Source organism: Salvia splendens, chromosome 2 (assembly GCF_004379255.2).
Source record: "Salvia splendens isolate huo1 chromosome 2, SspV2, whole genome shotgun sequence".
Lineage (NCBI taxonomy): Eukaryota > Viridiplantae > Streptophyta > Magnoliopsida > Lamiales > Lamiaceae > Salvia > Salvia splendens.
The window spans coordinates 34,272,466-34,282,849 of record NC_056033.1 but is presented as its reverse complement, the minus strand read 5'-3'; positions in this window follow the sequence as shown (position 1 = coordinate 34,282,849).

Below are 10,384 nucleotides of genomic sequence, written 5' to 3'. Positions count from 1 at the left end.
CAAAGCCGGTAGTCGGCAACGGCCTCGAGTACAACAGTTGGGTGGGTGCCTTTGTGGCCGCTAGTGTAGGACCCCATCCAAGCCACCGGGCAATTCTTCCATTGCCAGTGCATGCAATCGACACTGCCAAGCATCCCGGGGAATCCGTGTACTTGTTCGTGCAGGTTGAGGAGGAACTGACAATCGTCCGTGCTTGGCCTCCGGAGAAATTCGTCACTGAAGGCTGCCCGGGCGTCTCTGCAGAAGTTGAGCAAGCACATGCGCCCAGTGGTGTCTCCGATGTGGAGGTATTCGTCGAATATGTCGGTCGTTTGTCCAGTCGCAAGCTGACGGATGGCTGCAGTACATTTCTGCAGCGTCGTGTGGCTGGGACGGCCGACCGCGTCGAACCCTTCTCGGAAGAACTCTTCCCGGGCCGCCAAAGTATTCGCTATGTGGAGGAATAGCGGTTTACTCATGCGGAAACGGCGACGGAAGTAGGTATCTCCCCAAATCGGGTTATCGCAGAAGTAGTCGCGCACTAACCGTGCGGCGGCTTCCTCCCGGTTCCGATTGATGTACTTCCGGGAGCGTCGTGGGGATGGCACGGCTTCCTCCGCCTCTCGTTGTCGATCTTCTTCAAGTGATTGTTCCATTAATTGACGCATTTGCTCAAAAGGATCCATTTGTTTGAGTTGATTTAAGTTGGAAATTGGAGTGATAGAGAGGATTTGAGAGGAATAGATGTGTGTTTGTGTGTGAAATGAGTATGAAATAGGATTATTTATAGAGTAAATAAATAAATAAAATTAAAAATAATAATAATAAAAAATTAACGGTAACATTACCGCTTGAAATTTTTTTTTATTAAAAATCGATTTTTTTTAAAAAAAATGAATTATTGCGGCATCCGTGACGATGCCCACTCGCGGGCCAGCGAGTGGGCGTCACGCATGCATCGGGGGCGCGCCACGTCGCCCGGGCGCGGGACGGGCCGGCGCGTCCCTTGTCTCGCGGATGCGGGCTACGGGACGAGCTGGGGACAGGCTACGGGACGGGACGAGGGTTGCAACGCGTCCCGCGGCGGAACCGTCCCTCCGGGACGGAACGCGAGCCCCGCGCGGGACGCGTAGTGGATGCTCTTATGTTTATTGAATTGAACGCTCTCCCCAAACCCACAATAGAACATGTAGTCTTGGAAGTCAGGATGAGGGGTCTTGGGCGACGTTGGATTGAAAGAACACGATGTTAAATCAAATTCTGTTTCTATATTTCCCACTAGATTTAGGCACTTTAGGTGTCTTAATTAGGGAGGTAAGCGTAGCCAGCAATTCATGGGTTGACCCGAATAGCCCGCCAAATTTATAGGGTTAGGGTTGGAAATTTTTAGCCTGATAAAATTAAATCCAGATTAGCCCGCAACCCGTTAGGGCCAGACTCAAAAACCCGATGGGCTGGCCCAAAAACCCGATAAAATTTCTATTATTCTATTTTTTTACTCATAATTTGACACTTCATTGATTAATTTTATAATATAGATAACTAAAAAATAACTTTCAATTTTATATTAAATACAAAAAATATATATTAAATTTTTACTAATATAATAACTGATAAATAAATTAAAAGCTTCAATTTCACTTAAAAAATATTTAAATTTCTAAAACAGGCATTAAAATTTCACGAAATATCTCAAATATTAGTATTTGATCATGTTTATGATTGAGTTTAAGCATATATATCTCAAATTATCATAACTAAATATTTTTATATTTTATGAATGTAACTAATTTTTGTCCTTATTTATTGGATTGATCGTTTGCTAATCTTATCAGTTGCAACCCGATGGGTTAGCCCGGAACCCGAGCTTTTAGAGTTAGGGTTGAACCTTTATAACCTGAAAGAAATTACAACTCTATTAGCCCGTACCCGATTAACTCACAACCCGAGTAGGGCGGCCCGAAACCCTATGGGCCGGCCCGATTGACATCCCTAGTTTTAATATTTAAACAACGGAATTGAAATGGTAAAGACAAAAAAAGAACCTCTATATAGTACGACTTCATGTGTTGTGGATACAATCAATTTTTACATTTTCTAAAATTCTAAGTGGTAGTTGCAAAACATCAATTTGATGGAAACATTGACGTTTTTAATTGCCACATCAGTTATTTTGCAAATCATCTTCAATTATAGGGACCAGAATACAAGATTTTAGCCGTCTCAATTTATTCCTTTTGATACATGTTTAACACTGCCCCCACTGTTAATACCACAATCAAATGGACAATAACCCAAAACCGGGAGAATTAGCTTTAGATCCTTAATCCCCATAGCAAATTGCATTAGAAAAAGGTTAGTGATTTAGAGACATAATGTTTCTATGCCATAATGTCCCTATGTCACTTTGCCATAAACTAATTTAAATATAGACTAATACACCCTTATGTTATTTTGGTAGCATGCAATTAAGTATAGTTCTATTTTAGATGATTTAATGTGAAGAACAATCCGATGGAATATGATAAAATTAAGGTATGTCTCCAACATCTTCTACTCACAAATTAATATCGTTAAAATATTTATAAAAATGTGAAGTAATAGTTGTATTTTCCTTTTTTTTCTCTTTCGTTTTTTTCTTTATATTTTTATTAGTACCTTTCTTAAAGTATATATTCTTTAATTTTGTATTACAAGTTTTTTTATTAAGATTTGACTAAAACATTCCCAAAATTAAAAATTAAAATTAATTAATTTTTCTTGTGAAGTAAATAATTAAAATTTAAATAAAATTATAAATTCTCAAAATCAAAACCGTAAAATAGTACTCCCTCCGTCCCAAAAAAATATGAACTTTGGTTTTGATGCGAGTTTTAATGCAAAATTGATAAAGTATGAGAGATATAGAGAAAAAAGTAATTGAAGTATTGTTAGTGGAGAATGAGTCACACCTCAATAGAAAGAATATAGTTACCAAAATTAGAAAATGTATATTCTCGTGGGACGGACTAAAAAAGAAAGAATACATATTTTTGTGAGTATTAATATATCATATAACAAATTCTGTTTGTTGCTTGCTATAGTGAATAAACTAATAATTTTAATAGTATTTTATAAAAAATAAAAAAATATTAACCATGTATCTTTAAAAATATTAAATAGACGTGTTAAGAACATGAAATTATATTTATTTAAATTATGGACACTACAACGTCGATCAACACAATTATCATATATTCTTAAATCTATTTAATACTATTTTATAGATATGTAATTAGTATTTTCTCTTTTTTAAAATAAAATATTAGAATTTTTAGCTCAATTCATTATATCGTGAGTACTATTTGTCATATGTTATTAAAAGAATCTTGTGGATTAAAAGTAACAAAATGAATAAGTTTAACGATATTGAAAATTACAAATAAAGTTATTTTTGTCATATGTTATAAATCTTATATTATTTACTACTCCTACATTTTATTAAAATTAGATAACAAATTTTTTAATATTTCATATATTTAATTATTTTTATATTAAATTTTTCCAATTAAAAATTTATAAAGACTAGTTTTATAAGAAAATTCATCTAATTAATATCATTATTTTATTTGAATGGTGAAATGTACAACAAATATATATAATTAATGAAATTATAATACTTTAAAGTTATAATGATAAGTCTTTAAATAATAACAAAAAATTGTTCATGCAAAATTTTTGGGTCCTATGATGCCAAAATAATTTGGTATGTATGCCTAATTATATGCTATTCATAAATAAGCGTATTTAGTACACAAATTAATGCAAGGGTAATAATGTACATTGCATAATACAAATTTAATTAAAAATAAAATATAATGTATAATATATCGTCTATCATAATCTAAAGTGCTGGTTTAATGAAAAGATATTGATACCATTTTTGGAGGGAAAATAGAAAGATGAATTGACTTTTATTTCTTTATTTTATTTTAAGTATTGTCCAATAAAATTCTAGCTTCTTGAGGAAGTTTTGAAACACTTTTAAATAGGGCTCTGCCATTATTGAATCTGCATTTATGTATTGTGGACTAATTTTCTAATTTTCTGATTGAGTGTATAGGGGGTGGTTCTGCTTGGAATCCGGCGATGGCACTGGTGACAACTCCGACAATGGCTCTGGCGAAGGAACAAACATATCAAATTAACAAAAATCTACTTAGAATATTTCGATTTATATATTTCTGAAACTTTGAATAACTTAATATTAGTTTTAAATTCTATACTCTGAAACATGAAAAAGGATACTTCACCGGGGAAGAGGCCGGCGTCGGAGATGCACGGCCGGAAAGTAAAGGTAGCGGCGGCAGAAGGGACGGAGGCAGCGACGACGATGGAAGGGACGTAGGTAGCAGCGGCGGCTGGAAGAGAACCATCCGGTGGAAGAGAGTGTTGCAATCACAAATTATCATATGCAATGAGCAAGCTGAGGTGGAGAGGAATAAGCCACGTCAACAAGTGAGTGTAATCGTCTAATATGAGCTGGCGGAATTGAGCTGACTCAGCGAGAGTGTGTAGCTATAAATAGAAGGCAAATGGTAGTTGTTATTCAGTCATGACAATTGTGTGAATGTGTGCGTGAGCACCTTGGGCTGAGGATCCAGGATCCGAAGAATTTTATCAGTTCTCTTTATCGTTTTGCTTTCGTTATCATTTACTTATGGCATTGTTTCTCTGATCTCATTATCAATCTACATTCAGTGTTTATCTCGTTCCATTGCTGCGTTCAATTGTTGTTGTGTTGATTGTGTGGTTGGTTGTTGTGTCGATTGGTTGTGCGTTGCGATCTTAGCTGGATCGGGCTGGAATCGCAACAAGTGGTATCCAGAGCTGTTCATCCTCGGACAGAACGGCGACGCTAGCTACGAAGGTGAAATCCTAGGGCGATGGAAGCTGAGAGGAGAATTGGGGAAAGGTTGATCGAGGAGGTTGAGAGGCGAATTGGGGAAAGGTTGATTGGGCTGGTCCAACGGCAGGAAAAGATCAATGCTCGATGGGACGAGATGTTGAAGGCAGTCACGTCTATAAAAGATCGATTACAAGGGAGCAGTGGGGCAACTGCCATGGTAGATGTCGAATCTAACCTTGAATCACTTGTGGAAGAAGATGATCTGATCGTTCAATTGCGGAGTCTAAAACAGATATCACATATTCGAAGTTATATTGAAGCTTTTGATGAGCTAAATTCTAGGGCTGGTATAGAAGAGGATCAAGCATTGAGTATATTTTTGTCGGGGTTAGTAGATGAAATACGGGTACCGGTTTGTATGTTTGATGCTTATGCTCTCTCTAAGCTTTAAGAGCTTACAATAACTGGTGTTTTCTGGTGTGACCGTAAAGAGCGACATGAGGATGAAGTATATTATTCTACGAAGGATAGTATTCGGAATCCAACTCTTAAAACTGAATGGAAATTGGATAGTGAAATGGAAGATGAAACACATGCAGATGAAGAGATTAACCTAGATGCTGAAATTGATGTATTTGAAGAGGAAGAAGCTGACATTGAGAAGGAAACTGATGTAACTACTCCATAAATTGCTTCTGATACTGCTATTCAAACAGAGATGGATCAATCAACTACTTATGTTGAAGCTGCAACTGAAGTACTAATGGAATGTTCTCTAGATTCTGCTCATTGGGAATCGAAATCCTTGCAAAATACCCAAATTCAGATATGCAGGGATCAATCATTTCCTGATCCTCATATTGAAGAAATATAAGTGAAAGCTGCAATGGAATGAGAGGTTGCAGATATGAAGAAGGTGGATAAGGATTCTGAGCTGGATGGCCTTATGCAGAGTGAGGGAGAGAAGAAGAAGATGGGTGAAGCTTTGAGGCATTTTGGAAATCGGAGTTCTGAATGTACGATGATACTTAGAGTTTGGCAGGCGAGTGTATTAGACGGGGAAGTGAAGATGAAGCACATGGTGGTCTTTGATAGTTCTGGGGCCTTTAAAGGAGGTGGTATGACTAGAGTTGTTTATAGGCAAGTTCAACATGGTGAAGTAATTGGTAGGAATTTGGGGAAACAAATTGATCTAGATGTGGAGAGTGCAGCGATAAGGCAGCTGAAGATTTTTCAATATAGAGATGAAAATTTGAATAAGATCATTGAGCATTTCTATGTGCATTTTGGGCAGAGATTGGGTAGATTTTTCAGAAATGGTGTGTATGGACAGTTTGGGTCTCCACAAGTTCGAGATATGTTAAATTGTTTTGGTGTTGGGAGGCTGTTGACGGTGACGGGAGGACTCATTACAGATGAGGGGGCTGGTGCTTTCAGTTTTGTGAATGACTGGAAGGAGCAAGGTTTATTTCTTGAGTTCATTAGTTCAGATTATGATATTATGCTGATGGATCTCATTGTCACTGCTTTGGGACTGTATATGATGATAGCAACAACAAACAGTGGCTACATGGAAGCTGCAAAGAATGCCATGTGACTGTGGCTGCAAAGGTTAATGAGATTGTTGTTGCGGTTGTTGTTCGGGTTGGAATGGCGAGTGTTGTTGAGAAGGAGACTCGAATGGTGATTGTTGCGGCGACGGATGAGAAAACTGCTGGAAATGGTACCATACAATGGCTGTATTGGGTTCATTTGTCTGCGGTAAAGACGAAGCTTTTGCAAATCGTAGCTAATAGGGTCTTCGACGGTGGCGACATGGATGGGCCATTCATATGTATGCTCCACATGGGAATTTTTTGTTATATGATACTCCACACTCTAAGTGTAGCTCGTATGAGTTCATAGTCGTGCAACGATGCAACATGGCATCGCCAAGCGCTTTGGTGGAATTCACGGATGAGATCAACACTCGATTTTCATTGTTCCTTGAGGACAAGGAATTCTATGGGGGGAGTATTGACAACAACTAAATGGAAGATGCAATGGAAATCTTATGGAAAGAGTATGGCTGTGGAGGGAGAGCCGATTATGCATGTGAATGATGCTTTTGCAATTTATGAAGAGGAGCTTGGCAATTCCAGGAATTTGTTCTTATATTTTGGTGCTGATGCAAGGGCTGGGAAGAGGCTCGATAATGGTAAGGTGAAGGGAAATGAATCGGAATAGTACGTTGCTGTATTTTCAAATTACAAGACTTGTTTACAAGCAAAGAAGTTTATGGAAACTGAATGTCTAGCAAATGCTAGCCAAAATGCCCAATTGAGGAAGCTTGCTACCATTTTGAGTGTGATAAGGAATCTAAAGAGGTTGTTTGTTAGATTTCCTAAACTAATGATGAAGACGAAATTAGTATTAATTTTGTTTTGTGAGTTGTTGAGAGAAGCTGATATGCTGGGAGCTTCAAGGATTAAAGTTGTCTGCCAAGGCGCTCATGCTTGGGGTTTGGAGCAAGGACTTCGAGTGAATGCATCTAAGGCTCTTCCTTCTTCAACAAAGGAGACGATGACAGTTTGTGATGTTCTAAACTCAACACTTGATGAAGAGATAGCCCCTGATTCAAAAGTCTTGGTAAAGGGTGAAGAGGTTAGCGAGTACCACGATGCATATAAGCTTACAAAAGGGCTTTTCGACAAGTTTGGTCCAGAGGAGAGGGGGTGCTGGATACAACCGTCACTAAGGCTGGATTTCTGGAATACAAGTTGCCGCAATATATATATTACAGTTCAAGGCCTGTAATTGAGCCTATGACATTCCCCTTCTCAATGCAGGCTATTGATCACCTTAGTTATTCTGTTGGTAAGATTAAGCACTGGAACTTATCCTTGTGATTCCTTGAGGACAAGGAATCTTAAGGGGGATGGATTGTTGCAATCCCAAATTATCATATGCAATGAGCAAGTTGAGGTGGAGAGGAATAAGCCACGTCGACAAGTGAGTGTAATCGTCTAATATGAGCTGGCGGAATTTAGCTGACTCATCGAGAGTGTGTAGCTATAAATAGAAGGCAAAGGGCAGTAGTTATTCAGTCATGACAATTGTGTGAATGTGTGCGTGAGCACCTTGGGCTGAGGATCCAGGATCCGAAGCATTTTATCAGTTCTCTTTATCGTGTTGGTTTCGTTATCATTTACTTATCGCATTGTTTCTCTGATCTCATTATCAATCTACATTCAGTGTTTATCTCGTTCCATTGTTGCGTTCAATTGTCGTTGTGTTGATTGTGTGGTTGGTTGTTGTGTCGATTGGTCGTGCGTTGCGATCTTAGCTGGATCGGGCTGGAATCGCAACAGAGAGGGAGACAGCGACGGCGGTGCAGGTACTGCAACTCTGCAAGAGCCATCCGGCGACACCATGGCCGGCCAAACAGACAGTTAAGCGGGATGGAAGGAAACCCGGCGAGCACGGCGGTGGGCGTGGCGGCGTCGATTGGCAGAGAGAGGGATGTGGCGAGGCAAGGCAACGAGAGGGGGGGTGGCGAGGCCGATTGAGAGAGAGTGTGGAGGCACATGAGAGGGAGATAGAGGCGTGATTGGGGGAGAGATGGAGAATATGGAAGCGCAACTTTTATCGTAGGGTTGGTAGGGTTTATTTGGGTTTTTATTGAGTTGGATTTTTGGAAAATTTTATACCCTATTGATTTTCTTTTTAATTGAATATAGTCCTAAATTATTTATTATTGTGTCTTAAAAGTTAGATTTAATTAGGACTATTAATTTATTGGATTTACTATATACTTCATAACTATTTTTCAATTTTTTTTTACAATTAAGTTATAAAAGTAGTAGTATATGTTAATTAGTTTTATATTTGGATTAAAATTGGAATTGTGCTATATAGTTTAGTTTGCCTTCCATTTATTTTAGGTTAAAATTGAAATTTAATACTTTATTGCAATACTTTTTTTCTGAATTAATTCACAAGCTAAACGACAATACAAATATGTGATGTTTACAATTTTCATCCTATAATTAATCAATTAAAGTTTTAATTCTTATATTTTAATTAGTCTCTAATTAATTAAACAATACTACTAAAGAGTTGTATAAATTACGGAATAAGATGAAATTATATATATTTAAAATTGAATCTAACTTATAAAGTTTGTAAAACTTCTAAATATAAGAGTAGTGTAAATTTCATATTATTTAAAACAAACAAGATGCATAAAATATTATCGTTATTTTAAGTGATAATTTACTTTTTATACGTGTATGTGGTGAGAAGTAAGAAATCTATTATTTCCAATATTAAAAACTCATTTAGTCTTTAGCCATATATATCAAGTTATGCTACGGTCTGAAATTAAAAGGAAGAAATAAATAGTCAACTAAATTGTGATTATCGGATAATACAAATTTTCCTAACTTGACTTCTGAAAGAAGTTTTAAATTTTTATGATTAAATTATTCATATATTTAATGTGCATATGTTTAATATTCCATATAGGGCTGATAATTCGGTCATCGGTTAGTCGGTTAACCGATGACCGAACCGATCACCTCGGTTCTCGGTTAACCGAGAACCGCCCCATACGGTTATCGGTTATATTCGGTTCCAAATTCTGCATGTCTTGATCGGTTCTCGGTTAGACCAAGAACCGATCGGTTTAACCAATTATTAAATTAAAGAACCGATTACACACTAAAACCGCAATGCAGCGCAAGTGGTGGCCAAGGTGGGAATTTTTCGTGTGCAACGTCCAAGGATCAATACCTGTAAACTACATAATTTTTTTTAATTCGGTTCCGGTTCGGTTAACCGGAAACGAACCGAACCGAGGCCAATTCGGTTCCGGTGCTTCAGTCTCGGTTAGACTTGGGCTCGGTTAACCGTGTTTTCAGTTCGGTTCTAACCGAACCGACCGAATTACCTGCCCTAATTCCATATATACTCCATTTTTCAAATTAATTATTTTAATTAAGCTATTAAATTTATATATATTAGTTTACCTTGGATTAAAATTGGAATTGTGCTAGAGAATTTAGTTTGCCCTCTATATAGGTTAAAATTGAAATTTAATACTCCCCGTCCCACAATAATTGGCACTCTTATTGTGGGTACGAGTTTTAAGAAATGTAAAGAAAAATTGGTTGGAAAAGTTAGTGGAATGTGGAATCCACTTTTTTATATTGGTTATATAATAAAATGTGAGTGAAGTGGGTTAGTGGAATGTGAGACCTACTTACTATTTATGGTAAAAATGAAGTGTGGCAATTATTGTGGGACAGACCGAAATGAAAAGGAATGACAATTATTGTAAGACGGAGGGAGTACTTTATCGCAATACTTTTTTCTTAGAATTAATTCACAACCTAATCTACAACACAAAGATGTAATCTTTACATTTTTATCCTATATTTACTCAATTAAAATTTTAATAAATTTTATTTAGTCTCCAATTAATTAAATACTACTACTAATTTTATTAAAATAAATTATGGAATTAGATAAAATCAT